Below are 26,927 nucleotides of genomic sequence, written 5' to 3'. Positions count from 1 at the left end.
AGGCTGATTATATAGTCTCCATTGGCTTACAGTTTGGTAGCTGATAATTCCATAAAGACATAAATGCATCAGGGAATTAAATTGTATTTCTAAAAATACCTCACTACAAAGAGCACACCATTGGGACACATATAACTGATCACATGAGAAATTAAGATAAAATAATTGCTCATATGTGAATTTTAACATTTAATTCTTATTAAATAGTACTAGGGATAAAGTGTTTATTTTGCATTGCACATAAGCAAAATAAAATTACTCTGTGTAGTTTCTTAGAGAATATCTGCCTTTGCAGTACATGGCTTAGTGCTGCCATCAGGGAAAGTACATGAGGTACATGAGTGCCTAAAACACCAAAAAAAGTTGCCACAAAGATTAGACACTCATATTCAATCTTTATGTTAAATCAATGAACCCCAAACACAATTCAAATGGGGTGTGATGAATATTAGGGTGCACTGGCGGACAGAGACAGAAATGGGACCCTGTACAAGAAAATTATATGGGCCTGTTAAAGTAAGGAAGGAGTTAAAATTTTCAAACCTGCTAAAACCAGTTCTTAGGCCTTCTTCACACGTCCGTGTTTCCGGTACGTGTTTTACGTGTTTGGTCCGTTTCCTCACGTACCGGAGTCACGGGCACACGTAGACCCATTAAAATCAATGGGTCTGCGCACACATGCTTGTTTTGCCATGGACCGTGTGGAGCATACCTGTGTCTGTGTACTTGTGGCGCCCCTGACCTGGTCAGGCACCACTGAGTACTGCACCCATGCTGGGACAGTACTTCCAGGTAATCCTAAAGGCCAGAATGAGGTGTGTACACACAGACACATAGCAACCAGGTCTCCCACACCTTTAGAGGGGACCCTTGGGTAGTCTCCAGAGGAGGGCTAGCTTTCAAATCTCATCAAGAGGTGGAGCGTAGGGGCTGGGAGCTAAAGTGTAGAGGTTGTAAGGAAAGAGAGGAGAGCCAGTCTGGTAGTGGAACGCGACAGTCACGAGGCAGACTCGCGAGCTGCCACTAGACAGACCCTGCGCGGTGTAGTGACAGTTGGCGGGGGAGAACGTTCACCGAGGAGTCAGAGAAAGAGGTGCTCTTGGTGACTAGGCACGTACGGGGTACAGGTCCCTAGAGCAGACTCCAGCGTAACTATCTGCTAAACATGCCGGTGAGGGGAACTACAAGTACCTCACCAACCTGACAGAGTCCAAGCCTCAGCAGCAACGCAGGGACCCATAAGGAGACAGAGCCAGAAGCCATCTCACCTGGTCCACGCTGCCGGCAAACGGTCCAAAAAGGGGAGAAAAGGTAATAGCGACTCCCTGGATAGACCCCCATGGTACTTCAGGTCAGGGGGTTATCCGAACACAGAAGTGCTAGGAAGGCGAGCTAACCTGTTACCCTCAGACTGGCCCGAAGGAGACCCTGGTCCTACCTGGTTCATCACAGCAACGCCCGGGTCAGCTCACCATAACAACAAAGTGAGTAAAAACCAGTTAAATGACTTTTGGACTCTGCCTTAGTTATTCTGGGACCCGTTATCTACGCACCTGAGCCCCTGGGGCCTGCCTCACTCACGGGAGGTAATACCAACTGACTGCAGACTCCATTAGCCCCAGACGCTCATAAAATCTGCAGTGGCGGTCATATATATCCCTGACCGCAAGCCGTGAGTGGCATCACGACACATACAAAATCTGACATACCTGTCTGCCATATACAGAAGAAGACCCTGTGGCGTCCCTGAAGCTGGAGCGACATCCCTGGGGCGACACATACTCCACACGTAGACATGTCTGTTTTTCTCTGGCATCACGGGTGTTACACGGACCGCACACGGACCAGTCAGATGTGATCCGTGTGACACGCACCGGAGAAAACACACGTGCCTGTGAAATAAAAAGAATTTCTATACTCGCCTTCTCCAGCGCTGCTGTCTCTGCCGCTGCTGTCACTTGCTTCCGACCCCCGCTCATTATGCTCATCGCATATTCACTCCACTGCGGGCTGGAAGCAGCAGCAGCAGCGGGGAGTCGGCAGGACCGGAGACCCAAGATCAGCACCACGGACAGCATTGCCAGGGACAGGTGAGCAGAAAGTTCCAGTTCTCCGTGTTTTATCATGGATAACACACGGAGAACACACGTGTGCCATAAACACGGCACACGGAGGGCAATACGCACCTTTGACACGTCCGTGAAAAATGTGCGTGTTTTTTACGGACGTGTGAAAGAGGCCATAGTGTGTGGGATTCCATTTTTGTAACAAAGACTTGTTCAGCAGATGTGGCTTAGATGGGTGGATGCTGGGAGTGTTTTTATTTTTTATGCATTTATGTATTCTACTATTTGCTATCCTGTGAGGAACGCCTAGATTTTAGCATGATATGCCTTCTATAATAACCTGATGCTCATTAAAAGTCATTTGCAGAGCTTTGAAAATCACATGCCTATGTATTTCTTTAATTCTCACCGGCACCATAAACTGAATCCCAGAAAGTTTTAATTGAAGTGGCAACTACTTCAACAGGGCCCTTTACAGTCCAATAGCTCCTCATAATGCACAATTCCTCCTGCTTTGGAGGTGGTCATGGGCTCGCTCACCTATCGGGCCATTGTGTGGCTGTACAGGTTGCACCAATGTATGTCCAGTCCTGTTAGGCTATGTTCGCATGTACCTTCTGAAATTTCTGCAGCGATTTGACAGCACATGTGCACGTCAAATCGCTGCAAAAACTCTGCGTAATAGATGCAGTGTTTTAGCAGAATAACTGCCGATTTCATGCGCTATGGCTGCTGCTCCCACCATAGACAGAGTGGGAGCTGCATCCAAAGCGCACAAATTCATTGGCATGCTGCTTTTATGTACGCACGGATTTGGTTCAAAATTTTAGCACCCAAATCGCTGCGTTCAAAAAATGCAACGTGCGCATATATCATGCACAATCTACATAGATTGTGCTGGGCACGCAGGATGCATGCATTTACGCTGCAGTGCAATACGCAGCATAAATGCATGTAAAGTAATTACGCAACAAGCGCACAAGCCCTTAGTGTTCACAATAGGTGGAAATAGATAAATGATTTCTGATATTGTCCGCCCATTCTCCTTTGCTGTAGCTTCTGTGTTGAATTTTTGTAATTTATTTTACCAGGAACATGTAGCATCATCAGTATAATGTAGCAATATTTTTTTAGCTAGCTTACTCCATAAAAAAGATTCAGTAGAAAGCGATTCATATATACAAGTACAAAAAGGGAATTGTTTGTTGATTGACATGAAAAATTAATAAATAATTAAAATACAAATTGTGTTCATCAGAAAATATGGCACTGCATTACTGCAAAAGAGATATTTAGTTTATGTATTGGCCAATGCATGTAAGCCCGGAGACCAACGGCAAGGTATATCTCTGTAATCCGGGAACCTAACTTAAATGCCACTATCTAGGTTAAAATATCCGTGTCTGGGCAAAATGCCACTATTTGGACTACAAACCTCCATGTATGGGCAGCTAGGCTCCTGCTATAATTGACTTTTCAGTGTGCAGCAGTATGTATGTTATAGTTACTATGTTTTTTCGACTAGCACCTGTTCACATTTGTTGGATGTGCGGGTCAGTTTTTTGGATATTTGTAATGAGTCTCTCTCTGACTGAGCACTCCGCCCTAAAGGGTACTTTACACACTGCGACATCGCTAGCGATCTCATTAGCGATGTGAAATTCTAGATCGCAAGTGCGATCTTTTGTGTAAAATGACCTATGTGCGATCCAAAAGATCGCACCTGCGCTGTAGAATTTCACATCGCTAATGAGATCGCTAGCGATGTCGCAGCATGTAAAGTACCCTTAAGACCTGGCTGTGTTCATAACCATTGTAGCAGGAGCGTAGCTGCCCATACATGGAGGTTTGTAGTCCAAATAGTGGCATTTTCCCCAGACATGGATGATTTTAACCTAGATAGTTGCATTTAAGTAAAGCCAGCTTTACACGTTGCAATTTCGCATACGCAACGCCCCCATCGTATGTGCAGCACGTTCAATTTGTTGAACGTGCCGCACAAACAATTAACCCCCGTCACACATACTTACCTTCCATACGACCTCGATGTGGGCGGTGAACGTCCACTTCCTGTAGTGGGAGGGACGTACGGCGTCACATTGACGTCAAACGGCAGGTGGCCAATAGATGTGGAGGGGCGGAGCTGAGCGGGACGTAAACATCCCGCCCACCTCCTTCCTTCTGCATTACCGGCCAGGAGCCGCAGGACGCAGGTAAGATCTGTTCATCGTTCCCGGGGTATCACACACTGCAATGTGTGCTACCCCGGGTACGATGAACAATCTGATGTTCAATCCATGAGGAATGAACGACGTGCGTGCGATGAACATTTTACCGTTCAATCGCAATCGCACGTACCTGTCACACACTGCAATGTACCTTACGATGCCGGATGTGCGTCACTTACGACGTGACCCCGCCGACACATCGTAAAATACCTTGCAGCGTGTAAAGCCCGCTTTAGGTTCCTGGATTACAGAGATATACCTTGTTGTTGGTTTCTGGGCTTACATGCATTGGCCAATACATAAACTAAATATCTCTCTTTTGAAGTAATGCAGTGCCATATTTTCCCTTGTACATTTTTGGTTTTTCAGTGTGCAGCAGTATGCATTTTATAGTTACTATGTTTTTTAGGCTAGTACCTGTTCACATTTGTTGGATGTGTGGGTCAGTTTTTTTGGATATAAATATACTGTAAGTCCTAATAAAGTGTCCATGCAGCTAAAAATGTTAAACAATACTGCAGGACACTTGATTATAGAAAGAAGACACCCCCAAAAGAGAAAAGAAAGAAGACAGAAGAGCCGGCAATCATACTCACCAGAGTACGAGAGGACCTACAATGGAATGCATCAAGGACTTGCGGTGGAACGCACACCCACACACATCACATTGCACACCCACACGCATCACATTGCACACCCACACACATCACATTGCACACCCACACACATCACACACATCACACACCCACACGCATCACATTGCACACTCACACGCATCTCATTGCACACCCACATACATCCCATTGCACACCCACACGTATCCCATTGCACACCCACACGCATCCCATTGCACACCCACACACATCACATTGCACACCCACACACATCTCACACCCACTCACATCACATTGCACACCTACACGCATCACATTGCACACCCACACACATCACACACCCACACACATCACACACCCACTCACATCACATTGCACACCCACACGCATCACATTGCACACCCACTCACATCACATTGCACACCCACACGCATCCCATTGCACACCCACACGCATACCATTGCACACCCACACGCATCACATTGCACATCCACACGCATCACATTGGACATCCACACGCATCACATTGCACACACAATAACACATCAGATCGCACCAACTAACCACATCCGGTGATACCGATTGCTTCTGGCCAGCAGGGGGACCTAGGATGCAGTGCAGTGAAACACGTAGAACTGCGGTGGAACGCATGGAGGATCTGCAGTGGGAACGAAAAAAGTAATCAAAGACTGTCTTATTTTTGTGGAAACACGGTAGATAATTTTCTTTTAATACATTGCCTTTAAAGTGGAAATGTTATTGTATTGATATGACTTGTAAGAGTTTATTACCACAGGGAAACCACAGATTAATAATGAGGACTTAGAGAAGTAAAGCAGACACTGCTAAAATCACGTGGGATGATTTGCATTAGCTGTATGAAAGAATCAGTTATTTCAGATAAGGAAATTGTGCAAAATGAAACGCAGCAAAGAAATTCTATATACGAGCACATAAAAAACAATGTTGGATGTATTTGCACAACTCAGATCAGTTGGTGAATATACAGTGTCAAGCAAAAGGGTAACAATGTTTTGAACTTTTGACTTTCAGGCTCCATATCTCACCATCCACTACAGATTTGAGCGTGAGACTACCTTCATTTTATAGACAATCATTTTGGCTATCTGATACATAAATCGGACTTGCAAGTATTTAGCATATGACTAGTTATGCATATTCTTGTCATGTTCCAGCAGTCTGTCAGCCAAGAAAATTGACAAACTGCATCATGTCAGTTCCATGACAGTTTGAAGAATACGAAATAAAGTCCGTCAATCCATTCAAAAGGCAAGAGGTGGACATCCAGGCAAAATATCAAAAGTCAACAAGTTGGCTCCTCAAAAGGTCTATCAGTTCTGGCAACTTGGCAGTGAAAGTGGCTCATATGCTTCATAATAGTGAGATAACAGATTTACATGCAAGCAGCGTGAATGTGTGCCGCCCCCGCGTCAGCAGCCAGGCTGCTCAGATCTGGATCCGCAGTGGCTTGAAGGGTCTCCAGACCCGGGGGTCGGGGTCGCGCGGCCACTCGGAATAAAGGGGGAGTATTTACATGGGAAAGTATGGTTGAAGTTTGTGACGCCACCCGTGGTGCGTGGTAAGATAGAGTACCACCGCTGCGATTGGGAGTACCTGGTGGCGATGGTGTGGGCAGCTAGGTGTTTAACCCCTCCACGGGTAGGTGGAATGCCCCGGGACTCGGTGATGGTGACGGCGAGGTGTCGTTGGGACGGTAAGGGTCACTTGCATACTCACTCAGTCCAATAACGCTGACACGACAACTGTGGTAAACCAAAGTTCTGGACACTGCTGCCGCTTGGAGGGAGCATGCCTGGATCCCGTGCCCTTTGGTGTTGCCTGTTAGTCTGTGACCTTTGCCTTGGCACCTAGTCTTCTAGTTGGTCCCTTTAGCCTGAAACTAATCGGGTCCCACTCACCAGTATGCCTAACTGGGTGAGCTTGCTCTTAGGGTTCACGCTTCTGGACTGTGTATTGGGAATATCCTATCCCCCTCGTTATGCTAGTACCCCGATTTTGGAGCGGGTGGAGAACCGATCTTGAAGGCTCCGTCCTCGTCGGGAAAATTGTCAGGACGCCTGAAGCTCCTTCCTGACCTAGGGTCCATGTAAACAGTCGTGCCCTGGCCCCTGCTCGGTGATGGCACAAGGCCGCCGGCTGTCCTCCTCGACAGTCCGTGCCCCTTGTCACGATCCCCTGCGACCGGAGTCCAGCTCCTACCAGGCCCAGACCAACGTCTGCCACCTAGTAGTCTCAAGGAGCCCAGCTCCTGATCTCTCCTCTCGAGGAGTCCCTGTCTCCTGACACTCCTGACCTCCCCTTAACCAACCCCCCAAGTGGGCGACCCTATTCCCTTCAGGTTAGGCACTGGTGTGTCTGGTGGGTGTGGTGCAGAGTGTTCCTAGGATTTTGATTAGCTTGTTCTTGGCAACACCAAAGGTCAGGGACCCGTAACCAAGGAGGAGGTGGATATTGTACAGAAGGGCAGATTGCACAATACCCTTTGATGACCTGATAGGCCAGGGCGTCACAAATGCATGTTACACAAGTCTGAAATGGTAGCATGAAAAAAAGCGAAGAAGCCTCGATTTCAATATTAATATAAGAAGCGGTGGCTCGCGTTTGTAAAGAAGTTCAAAAAGTGGACTGTTAAAAATTGGAATCTGGTGATTTTGAGTGATGAGAGAAAAGTCAATAGACTAGACTTTGATTAGTGCAACTAGGTCTGTAAGAAACAAAGGAAAAAAGGGCTAATAGATTGAGAAATGGAAAGAACTGTTAATGAGATCCAACCAGCATGATTTTCATATGGAAAGTAAAACCAGTGCTATACTGGCGCTAGGATGCTGAATGTAAGTATAACTACTGTTCTGAGATTGGAGGATTTGTAGCGCCCCTGAAGCCATCAGGAGCTACAAGGAACTGCATCCTGTCAAAGATGCAGGGCCTACCCCCAGGGACCCAGAAGACCAGTGCCGGTAACACCAAAACACAGATATAATCCCTGTTTTTCCATTCCCCAAGGACTGGTGACAGACTAGGGTTGGACCCAATGGATGGCCACCTAGGGGTGGAGCCCACTAGACGATATCCAGGGAGGAGGGGGTCAGACAGTCAGTAAGTGGAAGTGAAAGGAGACAGACGTAACTGTACTGATGGGAGTGTGTAACAGTGACCTGTCAGGCGCAGGCGTGTGGTTGCCAAAGGAGTACGGTGGAGTACTCTCGGAACCATAGCACCAACGGGGTTCAGAGCCCTAGGTCAGGCAAACGCTCCAGGCAGACCTGATAAAATCTGCTCATTGAGGGAACCATCCAGGACCTCACTGACCATAAACTCCGCTTGCACCAACAGTGACGGGAGAATCAGGGACCGGAACAAAACACCGACCCTACAGGGGGCCCGCCATACTGACTAAAGACCAAGAGACTACCAGGAGGGGACCCCAGACGCTCCAAACCACGGGGACCCACCAACTAGAGACAGGTGCAGTGGAAAGAAGACACCAGGTTACCACACCGGCAGTGGGGCTAAGGGGATCAGTGGTGAGGACCAGCTTTCTTCGGATCGCAAGCCATAACAATGCTGTGAGTAAAGAAACCAGTTACACTGCAATCCCTTGTGTGGCCTACTTTGTTTCCACTCCTAACTCCATCACCTACCCCTTGGGGCCTGGCCCTATTTGCAGAGGGCCCAACATCCAAGCTGCCATTAACATTAGCCCCAGCGGTGAGAGACTGTGCAGCGGTGGCTCCATCTACCTAGCCGCAACCTGCCAGTTTCGTCACGACAAAACCTTTATTACTATTCCCCTGTATATAACCCCTTCCAAGCGACCCCCAGGGTCACGGAACTGGGTAACAGTCATCCAGTTAACTGTCCTCGTAAATATACGGCCCGGGACCAAGTACCCCATAGCCCCGAAGCGAGTCTATTTTTTTTAAGAAATATGTGCAAGTAAAGTTCCAGCAATGCACTTCTATTTGATTGATACTACCTACAGAATATCTTATAGGTGGGTTGCTATCTATTCCCACACCTGTCTGCCTCCCAGGCCTTGGTAGATGTTTGACTGTATGGCCTGTATTTCAAACATGCCCCGATCACGTAACAGCAATGACTCATACCTGGAAGGAGCCCATACAGTCTAGCATCTACCAAAGCTAGACAGGCAGACACGTGTAAGAATAGATTGCAAAACCCAACCTATCTATTTTATATTCTATATCTGCTATCAATCAAATAACAGTGCATTTCTGTAACTTTACTTGCCTATATTTATGAAAAATAATCTCCAATCTCAGAACAAAAGGTATGCTTACATTTATTATCCTAGACTAATATAGCACTGGCTTTAGTTTAGATATGAAAATCCTGCTGGTTTGTTCTCTTTAAGTTTGGTGGAGGAAGCCTGATGATATAGGGGTGTTTCTCAGCCAAAGGCATAGGATGCTTGACCAGGATTCATGGTGGTCTCAATGCTGAGCTATATGTGATTATCCTGCAAGATGAATTACTTCATATACTCGAGTACTATGGGTATGAAAAGGACGACATAGTGTTCCAGCAGGACAATGACCCAAATTATTTGTTGAAACTAGAGAAGAAATTATTCTATGATAATCAAGTCAAGATGCTGGGTTGGCCTCCACAGTCTCCAGACCTCAACCCAATTGAATACTTATGGGCAAAGTTGAAGAAAAAGCTGTACCCTAACCAAGTGAGTCCACCAGGGAACCAGGATGGGGCACATTACTGCAAGATGGTGCACATTAGTACAAGAAGGAGATCAAGATGGGGAAATTACTACAAGAATGGACCAGGATGTGCACATGACCACAAGAAGGAAACCAGGATGGGGACATCACTACAAGCTGAGGACTAGGATGGGAACATTACTACAAGATGAAATCTAGGATGGGCACATTATTACAAGAAGGGGGCCATGATGGGGCATTACTAAAAGAAGAGGACCAGGATGGGGACATTGCTATAAGAAGGAGACAAGGAAGGGGACATTAATACCAGATGGGGACAAGAATGGGCACATTACTAAAAGGAGGGGACCATGATGGGGCATTACTTCAAAATAAGGACCATGATGGGGCACATTACTACAAGATGAGAACCAGGATGGAGCACATTATTACAAAAAGAGGATTAGGATGGGGACTTGGACACATTACTACAGGAATGAGACCAGTATGGGGCACAGTATTACAAGAAGTAGACCAGGATGGGGACATTACTACAAAGTGAGGACTATGATGGGGGCATAATTACAAGATAGGCACCAGGATGGAGCACATTACTACAAGATGTTGGTCAAAATTACTATATGTTGCAAATTGTAAGAGGATATTACTTACGAATACAATAGAAAAAAAAAACTAAATATAGCATGACTTTTTTTTACTTCTAAAAATTCTGTTTTAGGTATAAACCAAGATAAACAAAAAAAGTGCAGGTTTCTTATCACCACATCCGTAATGACCCAAGCTATAAAACTGTACCATAACGCAATCAATGAAAGCCATTTTAAGAAATCATAATAAATGAGCGAAAAAGGTTCTAAAAAAGTGATCAAAAGGTGTATAGAAAAAAATATACTGTAGTATCAATAAAAATGTCACTTTGTCCTGCAAAGACTGAGGCTTCCCAAATTCAAATGTTTTCTATGTGTGATCCATATACCAAGCTGATTTTGAGAACACTGTCTTAGCCCTCTTTCACAAGTCCTTGTCTCTGGAAAGTGTTTGATCCTTTTCCTCATGTACCGGAGACACGGGCACACGTAGACCCATTAAAATCAATGGGTCTGCGCTCACGTGCGTGTTCTGCCATGGACCGTGTGTACGTGTGGAGCATACGTGTGGCCGTGTGCTCCATACGTCAACATGTCAGTTTTTCTCCGGCATCACGGGTGTCACACGGAACGCAAACGGACCACACGTAGGAAAAACAGAGAAAACACACAAGTTTGAGAAAAAAAAAAAAAAAACTTTACTCACCTTCTCCAGCCCTCCTGTCTCTGCCGCTGCTGTCACTTGCTTCCGACCGCCGCTCATTATGCTCATTGAACATTCACTTCACTGCGGCCGGAAGCTGCAGCAGCGGGGAGTCGGCAGGACCAGAGACCGAAGATAAGCACCACGGACAGCGACGCCAGGGACAGGTGAGCATAATGTTTCCGTTCTCCGTGTGTTATCACGGATAACACACGAGGAACACATGTAGGCTATAAATACGGCTCACTGAGGGCAAAACGCACCTCTGACACGTCCGTGAAAAACGGGCGTGGTTTTTCATGGACGTGTGAAAGAGCCCTTAGGATGGTTTCACACGACCGTGTTTCAGGTACGTGTGACATCCGTATTTAACACAGATGCCACACATACCCATGTTATTATTTGCTGTTACTCACACGTCTGTATTTTCACACGGACTGTGTGACCTCTCATGACCCCGCAAGCACACACATAGGTATGTCCATTTTTTCTCCAGCAGCACAGGTGTCACATGGATCGCACACGGACGTGATCCGTGTGACATCAGTGTGACACATACCGGAGAAAACAAGGGTTTTTTTAATAAAAAGTTTTTCTATATTTATCTGTATCCAGCAGTGCTGTCTCCGGCTCTGCTGCCTTCCGCTCCTGACCCCCGCTCATTATACTCACTGAATATTCAGTGCCCTGTGGAGCTGGAACTTGGAGCAGCGCTGGGTACTTCAATGCTGGGGACCGCATCGCTCGGTGAGTATGCAGCAGTGTGTGTGTGTGTGTGTTCAGTGTATACATGTATGTGTGCTATGTGTGTATACATATGTGTGTATATGTGCTCAGTGCATACGTGTAGTGTGTGTGTGTGTGTGTATCTGTGTGTGTAGTGAGAACCTGGAAGCCGGAGTATCACGGGGACAGCATCGGGGACTCATCACAGTTTCCAATTAACTCTGATGAATCCGTGAAGCTGTAGCGCGGGTGTCGCATGGGTGTCGCGTGGGTCATCAGGATGTCATCAGAGTTCATTGGGAACTCCAATGACCTCCCAGATGTCACTGTGCTTGCAGAATACTTACCTGTCCCAGCGGTGCTGTCCTTGGCAGTGCTGTACCCAGCGCTGTCCCCGCAATGCTCCGGCTTCCTAGTCCTGAGTGCGGGGAATAATCGATAAATATAATGAGTGGCGGTCATGAGCGGTAGGCAGCAAGGCCGGAGACAGCAGGTAAATATCGAAAATCTTTTTATTTCACAGACCCGTGTTTTCTTCTGTACCTGTCACATGTATGCAAACACGGATGTCACACGTGTGAAACACGCGTGACACACGTATTACTATAACCATGCGTGTGACTGGTACCTGATTAAACACGGACGTCTGAAACCGGCCTTAGAGCAACACGTTTTCTAGCCTGCTGACAATCTTTACAGCAGCTTCACTATTATTTCATCAGAGTCACTGTGTCACTCTCAATAAGTCATAGCATATGTTGTCAGGAAACTGAGACTGAGTGACTGAGAGAGGGGCTAAAGCCACAGTGACTGTGGTAGAGTAATATTGAAACTTCTGAGAAAATTGCCACATGCAAACCCAAAGTTAATGTTTATACCAAGTACTTCTATTTAAGCTGTTGACCCTTGTGAAAATGTCTGTAATCTACAAGCTTGTTACCTGTTCATAAGTAAAACAGTTCATGATTAGTGATGGGCGAACCCCCTGATTTTCGTGTTCAGGAGAATTGTCCAAACTTTTTGTAAAGTTCGAGTTTTGAGATAACACGAACTTGCATCTGAACCCCGAACTTGGTCTTTACAGTTATGGGATAGGGTGGTGGGGTCTGTAAAATAAAGAATATAGTTAATAATAAACATTGTCATTATACTTATGGCTCCTGCGACGTGCCCTGCAGGCACACTCAGCCGCTGTCTCCCAACTGCTTCTGCTTCCGGGTCCAATCTTTAACTTCCAGTGGTATTCACTGCACTGCTTGTCACTCGGCAATCTTCGGCTGTTTTTGGCTGTGTCCGCAGTGATGTCAGGGCTCACCCAAGTCCATGGCTTAGCCATGGATTGAACTTTGACTGTCAGGGTCAGCCTGCTTCGCGCTCTGTATAGATGTTTGTCTGTACAGAGCGATGAAGCACAGCTGACATTGCTCTTCCTGTGGACTACGTTGGACAAAGGATTTTATTATAATAAAAATGGAGTCTCTAAATATTTTTTTGTTTTATTTCTAATAAAAAAATTGTGTTTTTCTTTTTACAGTTTACTAGAAATTCATGGTGGCCATGTCTAATTTGGCATGACACCATGAATTTCAGGCTTAGTACCAGCTGAGAATAGAAAGCTGTTATTAACTCCTTTATTACCCAGCATGCCACCACCATCACGGCCACTGGATGAGCCAGGTAAAGTGCCTGGAAATGGCGCTAAGAAACAATGTGCCATTTCCAGGGGCTGCAGACGGCTGCGGAGACCTACCAAAAATCATGAGTGAGAACGGGCTGCTGGCCCTCTAAAAATTGAGTGAGAGCTGCTTGCTGGCACTCAAAAAACTATGAGAGTGAGGGCCAACTGATGGTCCTCAAAAATGTGGAGCGACGGCCACGTGATCACCCTGTTGATATGATGTAGGAGGAGGAGAACCAAAAAAAAAAAGCAGTGCATGGGAATACAACAGGAATAAAAGGAACTTTTGATTTTGGTTTATATCCCACTGCTGTGATCTGCTGGGGTTGAGAAGTCGTTTTGTTCATTTTGAGAACAGTCAGCCTGTCAGCTTTTTCAGTTGATCAATTATTATGCCCCAAGTGGCAATAAAAACCCTCTCTGTCAAAACACTTGAGACAGGGCAGGCCAGCACCTCCAGGATATAGAGGAACAGTTCATGCCATGTGTACAGCTTGGATAACCAATAGTTGTACAGCATAGAGGAATCACATAACCATATATTTGTATGCTAGCCAGGTACAGCAGGCAGCTACGGGCTGCCCCCAACCCCCAGCAACCTATTTGTACCTGGCTGTGAACCAAAAATATAGGGAAGCTCTTTTTTTATTATTTCATGAAATAATTAAAAAACAAATGACGTGGGCTTCGCCATATTTTTGTGTCCAGCCAGGTACAACTAAGCAGCTGGGGATTGGAATCCACAGCACAGGTTGGCCTGAGCTTTCTGGGCCCCTCTGCTGCGAATTGCAGTCCACAGCCGCCCCAGAAAATGGCGCTTTCATAGAAGCGCCATCATCTGGCGCTGTATCCAATTCTTCCTGCTGCCCTGGTGACGGGTGGCTTGCTGGTAATAATGGGGTTAGGGCTAGCTGTACATTATCAACTGGCCCTAAGCCCGAAATTCATGGTTGCACGCCAATATTAGACATGGCCACCATGAATTTCTAGTACCGATAAAAAAAACACAAAACACAGAAAAATATTTTTATTATAAATAAAACACAACACAATTAGTGACTCCATCTTTATTGAAATAAAGAACCCCCCTCCGCAGTAATCCTGGGTCAAGGGTCCCGCGCCGTCTAATCCGGATCCAATATCATCTGATCGGTTTTCTGGAAGGCAAAGCGATCAGATGATATGTCAGGTTCAAGGGCCTGATTCACATGACACAGCAGCTGATTGTATAAACGGCTTTTGTATAAATGGCTTTTATACAATCAGCTGATGGATCAGTGCAAAAAAACAAACGACACACTTCAGTGCAGACTCCTGTCCGACAGCATCAGTTGATAGCTTAGCCGGTCGGGCGGTAAAAAGCCAGCCTCACCACTCGACTTATAGTGTCAGCTGATTCCATCAGGTGACCGCATCAGCTGATCATCGCCAGGTCTGAGAAAGAGAGAGAGAGAAAGAGAAAGAAGAAAGAGAAAGAAGCAAAAGAGGAGAAAGAAGAGAAAGAGAGAAGAAAGAGAGAGAAGAAAAAGAGGAGAAAGAAGAGAAAGTAGAGAAAGAAGAGAAAGAAAGGAGAGAGGGAAAGGAGAGAGAGAGAGAGAAAGGAGAGAGAGAAAGGAGAGAGAAAGGAGAGAAAGAAGAGAAAGAGAGAAGGAAGAGAGAGAGAAAGAGAGAAAGAGAGAAAGAAGAGAGAGAAGAGAAAGAGGAGAAAGAAGAGAAAGTAGAGAAAGAAGAGAAAGTAGAGAAAGAAGAGAAAGTAGAGAAAGAAAGGAGAGAGAGAAAGGAGAGAAAGAAAGGAGAGAGAGAGAGATAGAAAAGAGGGAAAGGAGAGAGATAGAGAGAGAGCTCACAGCTGATGTCCGGCTCCTCCCCTCAGTGCATAATTAAATTATATTTATAAATATATTATAAATATAATTTATTAAAAATAAAAAAAATAAATTTACCGGGTCTAGAACTCGCAAACTTATGCTCCCTGGGTGAGCACTCAATCCACTCAGCTATTGCTTCTAATGTGAATGATAGGCACATTTAGTAGTCTTGAAGTCTGGTTTGCGGAAGTCTCAGCTGACCACGTGATTCATTTAAAGCTATGTGAAGCTCATGCGGAGGACTCGTGTTCTGTAGCAGAGATGACAGTGTTGTGTGGATTACGTCGGACCTGGAGGGGTATTGGAGGATTTTAATAAAATGGTGAAACTGTGTTTTTCGTCTTTTATTCCAAATAAAGGATTTTTCGCGTTGTGGGTTTATTTACTTTCACTTTATAAATAGATAATAATTATAATTTGAAATTATAAATAAAAAAAAAAAAAAATCTTTAACAGGACTAGAACTCCCAACGTTATGCTTCTTAGGCAGGCGGTTTACCCACTAGCCTATTGCTTCTTATGAAAGAGATAGGCAGATTTTCTAACCTTGAAGCCTGTTGTGCTGACTGAAGTCTCTGCTTCATTGCTACGGAGCCACTGCATCCCGAAAGAGCAGAGCTGACCTTGTCATGTGGATTACTTCGGACCTGGAGGGGTATTTTTGGGATTAATAAAGAGGTGAACCAGGGTTGCTTTTTTGTCTTTTATTCCAAATAAAGGATTTTTCGCGGTGTGTGTTTCTTTACTTTCACTCACAGGTTAATCATGGAAGGTATCTCGGGGAGACGCCTGCCATGATTAAACTCATTATTACCCCAATTGCCACCGCACCAGGGCCATTCGGGATGAGCTGGCTAGAGTACCAGGACTGTAGCACCTAATGGATGCGGCAATTCTGGGCGGCTGCAGGGTGATATTGTTAGGGTGGTGGGCTCCCCATAACGTGGCACTCTCCATCCTGACAATACCAGCCTCCAGCCATGCGGCTTTATCCTGGCTGGTATCAAATATGGGGGAAACCGCATTTTTTTTTTTTTAATTTATTTATTTATTTTAATGCACGATATAGACCCGCCAACCAGCAGCTATGATTGGTTGCAGTGAGACAGCTGTCACTCAGCTTGGGGACGTGTCTGACTGCAACCAATCATAAGTGCCGATGGGCGGGGGAAGCACGGAACAACTAATTGACTAATGAAGCGGCAGCCATTTTCTAAAGAGGAAAAGAGGCCGCAGATTTGTGACAGTCGGGGAGCGAGATGCCCGTGATCGGTGAGTAGGAAAGGGAGAGGGATTGTGCTGGGGATGCAGGACACATGCAGATAGCAACGTGTGCACATAGCCTTACTGTGAAAAGCCACGTTTTTGTTGATCGAACCGTTCTCGAACCTAACTCGAACTGTTGAGCTTTTTGCTCGAGCACCCCCCAAAATCACTCGAACATGAAATTGGCAAACATTGAACATCGCTCAACTCTGGTCAGATCCCGGCAAAAGGACATCATTCAAGGAAAGTCCTTGGTATCTTGAGCTTTAGTCGATTTTTAGTCGATATTTAGTGATAGAACCGTTCTCGAACGTAACTCGAGCTACCGAACTTTTAGCAAAAAGCTCGAGTTCGAGTTCTAACTAGAACACCCCCCAAAATCACTCGAACCGCGAACTGGAGAATCGCGAACCACGAATCGCGCTCAACTCTAGTGTCCAGGCATTTTCCGCATGCTGTTGTACCGCCCGGCTGCAGCCGAGCCGCTGGGGTCCGGGCTCGTTGGTGGGTGGCTCGAGTGCCTCCGGACCCGGGGTCACTTCGCTCTGAAAGGGGATGCTGGCGCTTTTGGTGGGGGGTGAGGTAGGTGCACGGCCGGAGCCACGCTTGAGTTCGTGAGGCCACCAACGGGATGTGGTGAAGGTAGACACCACCACTGCAGTTACGGGGCACCCAGGGGAGATGGTAGTGCAGCAAGATGTTAACCCCTCCGTGGGCAGGGATGATGGCCCTGGGAACCGTTGGAGGTAGCTGGGAGGTGCAGGGCGATGCGCGGCCAGAGGACACTGTTGTACTCACTGTTATTGACACCCACAAGTCTCTGGTAAACCAAGTTGATGGTGCCGGCTGCGTCTGGTCCCCCGCCTGGTTCGGTGGTCTTGGCCTTTCTCCTGCACCGTGTTGTGTATTTGGGCTGCCTCCGCTTCAGCGACGGGAGTCCGCTCCCCGGCTTTGTGACTGTCGGGAGAGCCCTTTTGCCCGCAGACACTGGCCCGTGGAATCTCCCTGCCTGTGCGGTAGCTTTCTATCCCCCTCGTTGGGCTCTTGTCTTCAGTCGGGACTTGGGTGGGAAAGGATAATAATGATAAGTTTTATTTCTATAGCGCCAACATATTCCCTATAGTCCAGACCGCAGTCAGTTAATTGACTCAGTCCAGTGGATTCTGGACCTCGTTTCAGGGTCTCAGTACCCCCATGTGTGCTCCGGTTTCTGAGTTGGTTCCCCGGGTCGGTACCGGCAGGCCACTACCCTGTCCCGGTCCACCATGGTTCCACTGAGCCATCTTCCCAGCTCCTGCAGGCTAAGGCCACCGTTTGCCTCCTAGCCAAGGTACCAGGGCTCCAACCCTGGCACCTGTCAGACTGCTGCAGACTTGGGCACAGGCCTGCTTCCACTCTCCTTCACTCCACTAACAGTCTCACTCCTCACTCACTGACTACTAACTAACGTTTTTCCTGCCTCAGTCCCTCTGGACTCCGCCCACTGGTGTGTCCATCCAGCACTGAGGTAGGTGACTAGGTTTTAATGGTTGGCTGGTGTTACCTTATTGGGGGACAGGTGTAGTGCGGAGGTCTATCTGTGACTACCTGGCTAGTCCAGGGCATCACACTGTTCCTATTCCATTTCAGTGGTATTTCCATCTATTTCAGTGATTTTCAGGTTGCCGTAGACCTCCCGGGGGAAGGAGGTGGGTCTACCGAGAAAATACTCGAATTTCCCATTGACTTCAGTTATGCTTGTTACTTGAGATGAGCACCAAAGCATAACAAATTGCTCAACTCAAGTACCGAGTAATCGAGCATTTTAATGCTCACCCATTACTACTGAAGAGCACTAAAAACTATAATAGGTATGTGTTTTATCCATGAAAACACAGCTGGAACACATAATGTTTGCAAATGAGTGTATCAATTTGGTCTTATAGTTTATATAAATGCACTGGAATTTAATGAAAATAAACCAAACAGAGTAATCAATATTATATAGACAATACAGAAAACAGGGCCAAATGATGGATTTACAAGCAGAAAAAAAGTTTATCCATGCAAATATAAGAATTTTTTTTACTTCAGTGGAATTAGCAACTTCAGTCAGTTGCTTAACAATTACCGGTATATGTAGAAGTTAAAAGTAAAGTTTTTCTTGTCAGTACTGGGACTAAAACCCTCCCTAGACATTCAGCCATTAGCAATGAAGAAAGAATATAAAAGATGATGACAATGGTATATTGTTGCTGTCTGACATTCACATTGTAAGTAGCTCATTCTTTGTAGATTCAGGATTGCTCAGAATTTAGCCTCACATTATATAACAATAGCATTCTTCTCTAGACCTGTATTAATTAAAGCTTTTGCAGATTCAGTAAATAAAACTTTGAATTATTTTTATTTTGAACTGCTATAGAATTTTCTAATACACTTCCTAATTCAATTTGAAGATGTCTTCTTGCTGTCATTTAATAGAAATCTTCATGATCTACTTCAAGAAGAACCTTCCTGGTGAGTTGAGAAGAGATTCTGCAAAGGTGGTCAATGATCTGTAAGTTCCTAAACACTACAGCCCCAAGTAATCATTGCCTTTGCGCCTGATTTTTGTCTAGTTTTGTGTGTTTTGTGCTTTTTTTGTTTGCAACAAATATGTCCATGATTTTTTTTAAGTTATTGCAGGTCATTCTAATTACTAAGATTTCACAGTAAATTCTGATGTGTTCAGTTTTTTATTCGATGCTTTAGACCAGGAGTGGGGAACCCCTTTTCTGTGGGCACCAGGCAGATTCCTGGGGACAGTAGTGCTCAAGCAACAGCTTTGTCTTGCTGGCTACCAGCTGTTTAAACCTCAAGGTGCGCTGTGAGCATGCACACGCAGCGTTCACTACTGAATGCTGCATGCACATACACTGTAGGAGTAGGTCCTCATGCTGGCCAGTGCCAGCATGCTGATGACTTAGTTTGTGGGCAGGGAAGTGTGCAATGCTCTCCAACCCCAGAGAAAAGAAACGTCAGCCCTACCATCCTCAGTACTGGACATGCCTCCTCAGTACTGTGTACCCCCCAGACAAATCAGAGCTGTGAACTGCAGGCTACAGCAACAGTTACATAAGTAGCTAAGATGCTCTTTACACAACACGTAGACTGGACATTTTCAGTAACTGGTTTTCCACTTTAAGGAGAATTAACCGAAAACTCTCTTGCATACCTAAAATAACATATAGTAGGTACTGACCCTTGGGGCTCCTGTACATGACTGTATTTTCAGTCCAAGTACTATCTGTGAAAAAAAATGGACAGTACTCTGACCAATGTTAATCAATGATGCAGTGCAGATGATTGATATTTTCACTGACCAAATCTGTGTATGAAAAAAAATCACAGCATGCATGATATGCCTCCAAAAATCAGATGAGGTCCACCCACTCAAGTCTATGGGCGCGAGAAAAAAATTAGATGCCACAGTAGGGCATCCAATTTTTTTGGATACATTACAACTCGGGAGCATAAGATATTGTAAATGGTCCTGTAAATGATTAATAACTGCTATTGTAAAAAGGCATATGGTTTCATTTTTCTGGATAAAACTGATCGATTTTTTTATACGGTTGTGTGAACCTACTCTCGGTCTCAGGGTTTTGGCTGCCGCAGTGAATTAATATTAACAGTGAGCAGCACTGCTGCAGCCAATCAGTGAGCTCATCAGCAAAATCTGAGCTCAGTGACTGGCTGCAGCACTGATGCTTATTGTCGACGTGACATTATCGCTGCAACCAAAGCACCAAATGTAGATATACTGTATAGGAGCATTTGGTGTCCACATGCCTTAACCCCTTTAAAACTGATGCTAACTCGACAGTCATGTTATGCTCAAGCATTATGCCAGTGCATGTTATGGCAAGTATGTCCATTTTCTATATGCAGCTAACATGTTTTGCTTTTCAGGTACTGTACCTTTAAAATCTTCCAGACTCAGCAATTTTTTTTCATTTATTTTTTTTTATCTATGCCTTTTCCAAAAGCAATACATTTTTGATTTTTCTGTCAATGATTTTTCTGTAACCATATGAGGGCTTCTACTTGTGGAACTATTTGTAGCTTTGATTGAATCTATCAATTTTCCTTCATATGATGCCGAAAAATAACATTTCCAGGTGTGCTGAAATAGTGCTAAAATTGCAATTTTGCAAGCCTATATTTGGGTTTGATTTTACAGCGTTAATTGTGCTGTAAAATTGACTTGGTAACTTGATTCTTCAGGTCAGTATGATTACATTGATTCTAAACTTGTGTAGTTTTTTTTATATTTTAGTGATTTAAAACATTCAGAAGTTTGTAAAATAATTGTAAAAAAATTGATTTGTAAAAATCTGTGGATAGTGTTATGTGAGGGCTTGTTTTTTTTATGCCAAGCTGTTGTTTTCATTGGTATAATTTTAAAATGTTCGTATATATACAATGGTTTGATTGCATTTTTTTGGGAATATGTATGTATAGGCAATTTGTATTTCATACAGTGTTTACCCCATGAGGTAAATAAAGTTATACGGTATTTCATATATAGGATTTTTTGGAACATAGTGATACGGAATATGCTTATATTCATTTTACAATTTTTACATTTCGAATAGAGGATGATACAAACTTTTCCTAATTTTGTAATACTTTGAAGGACTTAATCCTGTGGATGTCTATCACCTGTATAATATACTGCAGATCTTTAAGACTGCAGCATGTAGAGAAAATGATGATCTCCTATAAAGCCCAGATGCAGGCTGGAAGACAAGGGCATTTTGGAAGGCTAAAGTGGCACTATACCTGGATCGAGTCACTTAAATGCCACTGTCAGAGATTAACGGTAGTATTTGAGAGGTTACACAGTGACAGCAACAATAGGAGTTGGCTTTAATCTTTGTTGTTAGAGGCAGGTGCCAGCTGTATAATACAGCTGGCACCTGTTGTGTATGCAGCAGGCTCAGCTCCCATGGATCCACACTAGATGTGCAGGATTGGGTTAATATTAAAGCTGATAATAACCATTATGCACTAGGCAGGAACGCTAACATATGTAATAGCCCTGGTCATGTGTGCAGATGCAGTAGGGTAAAGGGTGCTTTACATGCTGCGACATCGCTAACGATATATCGTCGGGGTCACGTCGTTAGTGGCGCACATCCGGCGCCGTTAGCGACATCACAGCGTGTGATACCAATGAGCGACGATCAACGAGTGCAAAAACGTAAAAAATCATTGCTCGTTGACACGCCGTTCATTTCCTTAATATTGTTGCTGCTGCAGGTACGATGTTGTTCGTCATTCCTGCGGCAGCACACATCACTATGTGTGACACCGCAGGAACGACGAACATCTCCTTACCTGCATCTACCGGCAATGCGGAAGGAAGGAAGTGGGCGGGATGTTACGTCCCGCTCATCTCCACCCCTCCTCTGCTATTGGACGGCTGCCGTGTGACGTTGCTGTGACGCCACACGAACCGCCCCCTTAGAAAGGAGGCGGTTCGCCGGCCAGAGCGACGTCGCAGGGAAGGTAAGTCCGTGTGACGGATGTAAGCGATGTTGTGCGCCACAGGCAGCGATTTGCCCTTGTCGCACAACCGACCGGGCCGGGTACGCTTGCTAGCGATATCGGTACCGATATCGCAGCGTGTAAAGTACCGTTATGGCCACAGAAGCTCCATTCATTTTACATTTTGCAGTAATTAAATGGAGAGGTATAAGAAGAAACTCAGAGCTGGATCAAACTGGCAGCACATTCATGAACTATAACAGTGGTTACATGCAGAATGACATATCTGAATTTATAACACATTGAAGCGTAGTTAATCTAAAAACAGGAAACTGCGGCCACATTTATGATAAACCTTGGTCAGAACTTGGTGTAAACTACATAAATCTACAGATCAACTCTTCTTTGTGCCAAAGATTTAGGTTGGCTAGTATAGTCAAATATAAGACCTCTGAGGCTACAAGTCTTTAAAGTGAGTTATTGTTATACCGGTGCTTTAGCTTCACAGTTCTTTTATTTACCTAAATTAAATTTAAAGAATATGGACAACTTTTGGGAACATTTTTCTTATATGAATGCATATAATTTTATGTTTTCTTAAAAAAAAAAAATAAATGTTTTTTTTCATAAAAATAATAAATGGAACCATTTAGCTTCTTCAGCCTCACAATGTCATAATACATACAGAAGCAGATTGTAGAATGAATTAATCAGTGAGTACCAGTGGCGTACTGCCAATGGTTGCAGACTGCGTGGCCGCTATGGGGCCCAGGAGTCAGGGGAGCTCTGTGCCAGCGTCGGCATTAGGCCCTCCCCCACCCGCCATCTCACTTCTAACTTTCAACGGATAACGACACAGTTAAAATCGATGAAAGAGGGAGCAATCTGCTCCCTCCTCCATCATTCTCAGCAGGCGCAATGACATCACTACTGCGCGCTCTCTGTGCCAAGATGTGCAGTGCTGCAGACCTCTCGCTAAGGAGACTGGAACAGCAAGTGAAAGAGGAGAGGTTAGTATACTCGTAGTCAAAGATCATAATACTATATTGCTGACTATGGGGTATGAATTATATTATTTGGAGGACTATTGAGGTGTATTATAAGGTATGGCAGACTAAAGCGGGCTTTACACACAGCGATATCACTAGCAATGTCGCTGGTGAAAGCACCCGCCACCGTCTGTTGTGCGCCACGGGCAAATCACTGCCCGTGGCGCACAACATCGCTAGGACCCGTCACACATACTTACCTGCCTAGCGACATCGCTGTGGCCGGCGAACCGCCTCCTTTCTAAGGGGGCGGTTCGTGCGGCGTCACAGCAGCGTCACTAAGCAGTCGCCCAATAGAAGCGTAGGGGCGGAGATGAGCGGGCCAAACATCCCGCCCACCTCCTTCCTTCCTCATAGCGGGCAGCCGCAGGTACGATGTTGTTCCTCGTTCCTGGGGTGTCACACATAGCAATGTGTGTTGCCGCAGGAACGACGAACAACATGTGCCATGCAACAGCAACGATAATTGGGATTAGAATGACGTGTCAACAACGATCAACGATATGGTGAGTATTTTTGATTGTTAACGGTCGCTTGTGCGTTTCACATGCAATGACGTCGCTAACGAGGCCAGATGTGCATCACGAATTCCGTGACCCCAATGACATCTCGTTAGCGATGTCGTTGCGTGTAAAGCCCCCTTATGGGGGTGCATTGTACTATTTTGAGGACTATGGGAGTGTGTTATAATATATGGTGACTATGGGGTGCATTATAATATATGGAGGACTATGGGGGTGCATTATACTATTTGGAGAACTATGGGTTAAATTGTAATATATGGAGTACTATGTGGATCCATTATAATATATAGAGGACTATGGGGGTGCATTATGCTATATGGAGCATTATGGGGTGAATTATACTATTTTGAGGACTATAGGGGTGCTTAATAATATATGGAAGACTATGTGGGTGCATTATAATATATAAAGGACTATGGGGTGCATTATAATTTATGGAGGACTATAGGGGATGAATTATAATATATGTAGGACTTTGGATAGCGCATTCAAATATATGTTTGTCTATGGGGTATGCATTATAATACATGGAGGACAATGGGGTGTGCATTAGAATATAAGGAGGACTATGAGGTATTAATTAGAATATAGGGAGGACTAAGGGGTGTGCATTAAATTATATGAAGAACTATGAGGTGTGCATTATAATATATGATGGACTATGGAGTGTGCATTTTAATATATGGAGGACTATGGGGTAAGTATTATAATATATGGAGGACTATGAGGTGTGCTTTATAATATATGGAGGATTATGGAGGGTGCATTATACTATATGGAGGACTATTGGGGTGCATTATATTATATGAAAGACTATGGGGGTGCAATATCATATTTATGGAGGGCCATGGGGGGTGCATTATACTATATGGAGGACTTTGGTGGTTCATAATTCTATATGGAAGACTATATGTGGCCAAATATACTATATGGAGAACTATGGGAGGCGCATAATATATGGAGGACTATGTGGGGCAAATGTAACTATATGGAAGGCTATGTGAAGGCCAATATAATATTTGGAGGGCTATGTGGAGCTCAATATACTATTTGGAAGGCTATGTGGGAGCCTTTTTTACTTTATGGAAGTCTATTTGAGGGCCATTATACTGTATGGAAGCAATTGCAGAGTGTGAAGGTTTGTGTGGAGTCCATCATATTGTGTGGAGGGCTGGGTTATGGGCCATTATACTATTTGGAGGGCTAGTGGGGGCCATTATACAGTGTAAAGAGGTGGGGTGCCATTATACTGTATGTAGGCCCATTGTACTGCATGGAGGGCTGTGTGAGGGTCACTAGATAGGGATCATACTGTGTTGGGGTCACCATAGTTTGCCAAGGGAAGTTGAAGGTGGGTACAGTAGTGTCATCATACTGTGTGTGTGGAGGGTACTATGGAGGAATTCACTGAGGGGGTATTATACAGTGTTTGTGGGGCACCTTAGTTGTTAGCAAACTTTATGGGTGCAATCAGTGGCGTACCGTCAAAAGAGGCAGGCTATGCCACTGCTGTCGGGTCCCATGAGCTGGGGGGGCCCGCGGCGGCTGCCCGCTTTCACTTTAATCTCAAGTTGAGTGTCAGTCTCTCAGCGTCGGCGTGTACAGTGTGCTGGGAGACACTTCTCCTACTCTGTTGCTCCGCTCTCTGGCTGAATTTGCATGCAAAAGACACTCCCCTTGGATGACGTAGCTTTCCAGCCAGAAAGTGCAGCTTTGTACTTGGTGGCAGACAAGTGAGCGCCAGCCATTGGTTGTGACAATACTACTGCTTGTGGATGGCTCTGCACGGCGTCGACACTCAGCAGGGAGTCAGGCAGGTACAGTCACAAAACAGGACACAGTGGCCCAGGCCCAGCGGTGGTAGTAATCTAGGGTAGATGCTGGAGTGTATGAACTGTGTCCAGGTATGGCTGGAGTGTATGTGTGACGCCCTGGACTAGTCAGGTTGTCCCAGGTAGTCCCATGCATACACACCCCCCCTCTCCCTTAGCAAGGTGACAGCAGCCAAACTACAAAACCCTTGTCACCACCCTCCGGGTTTGATGTTCACACCAGGGGGGCGGAGCCAGGTGGTTGGCTCCACCCACCGATGAGTTCACAGCCCCGGAGGCGGGAAAGACAGTAGATGAGTTTGAGTCAAGTTCAAGGGCAGACCTGTGTTCAGGCCTGCCAAAAAGTCTACACCAGGTGTCTGGGTTGGAGCCCAGTCACCTCTGGCAAGGAGGCAGACGGTGGTGGCCGCCTGCAGGAGCTGGGATTACAGCCGGTGGAACCGTAGGGACCAGGGATGGGCGGTGGCCCGCCGGTACCGAAGCGGGGAACCAGAGCACCAGGAGGGGTACTCAGACCCAGTACGAGGCCCAGAAACAACTAGGCTAAGTCAAATCGACTGATTGAGGACTGGACTTTAGGACCTTTCCCACATAAGACCCGACTGAAGATAACAGCCCAACCATTAGGTTAAAGCCACCGCTAAGGCATAGAGACCCAAGGGCCAGCGTCTGCGGGCAAACAGGGCTCTCCCGACACATAACAAGCCGGGGACCGGACTACCATTGCTCAGGCATAGGAGTCGTGATTCTACATAAGCGAGGTGCAGGAGAAAGGCGAAAACCACCAACCTGTTAAGGGGAAACTGCAGCCGGCTGCGGGCACCGTTCACCATCTTGTTTGGTTTACCAGAGACTCCAGCGTGTTTTCTCATAGTAAGTACAACAGTGCCTTCGGGCTGCACACCGCGTCGCACCGCACCGACACCCCAGCACGCATCCATCCCCTCGTCTTAGCACCTACCATCCCCGGGAGCCTAGTCAACGGCAGCGGTGGTGTCCATCCATTCACGACAACCCGTGGGTGGCCTCACAAACTTAAATCCCCTACAAACAACCGCGGCTCCGGCCGTGGAACTCCCCACGAAAGTCCCTGCGTGTAGCGCCAACCCCCTGTCAAAGCGACGTGACCCCTGGGTCCGTGAAGAGCTCGAGCCACCCACCGACGAGCACGGATCCGAGCGGCTCGGCAGCCGGCCGAGCCCCGGGGCGGTACATATGGGCTGCATCCAGGTATGGCTGGAGTGTATGGGCTGCATCCTGGTATGGCTGGAGTGTATGGGCTGCGTCCAGGTATGGCTGGAGTGTATGGGCTGCGTCCAGGTATGGCTGGCGTATATGGGCTTCGCCTAGGTATGGCTGGATTGTATGGGCTCCGTCCAGGTATGGCTGGATTGTATGGGCTCCGTCCAGGTATGGCTGGAATGATAATATATATGCTACCCCCCCAGTAACGTGTATGCCCCAACCCGTCAATAATGCATGGAGGACTATGCGGGGTGCATTATAATGCATGGAGGATTAGGCGGGGTGCAT

General features: G+C 45.8%; 1 protein-coding gene across 2 annotated transcripts in view; it reads left to right on the top strand.

Annotated features, from left to right (window-relative positions):
* The window catches only part of LOC142310094 (olfactory receptor 11L1-like), a 183,600-nt gene that overhangs the window by 149,812 nt on the left and 6,861 nt on the right, over nucleotides 1-26,927 (top strand). For both annotated transcript variants that reach the window (XM_075347562.1, XM_075347563.1), the window contains one exon: nucleotides 18,939-19,014. The gene's annotated coding sequence lies outside the window, so the exon portion shown is untranslated. The remainder of the gene's footprint in view (nucleotides 1-18,938; nucleotides 19,015-26,927) is intronic.

This window comes from Anomaloglossus baeobatrachus, chromosome 5 (genome assembly GCF_048569485.1).
Source record: "Anomaloglossus baeobatrachus isolate aAnoBae1 chromosome 5, aAnoBae1.hap1, whole genome shotgun sequence".
Classification (NCBI taxonomy): Eukaryota; Metazoa; Chordata; class Amphibia; order Anura; family Aromobatidae; genus Anomaloglossus; species Anomaloglossus baeobatrachus.
This window is presented reverse-complemented; position numbering and strand designations above follow the sequence as displayed.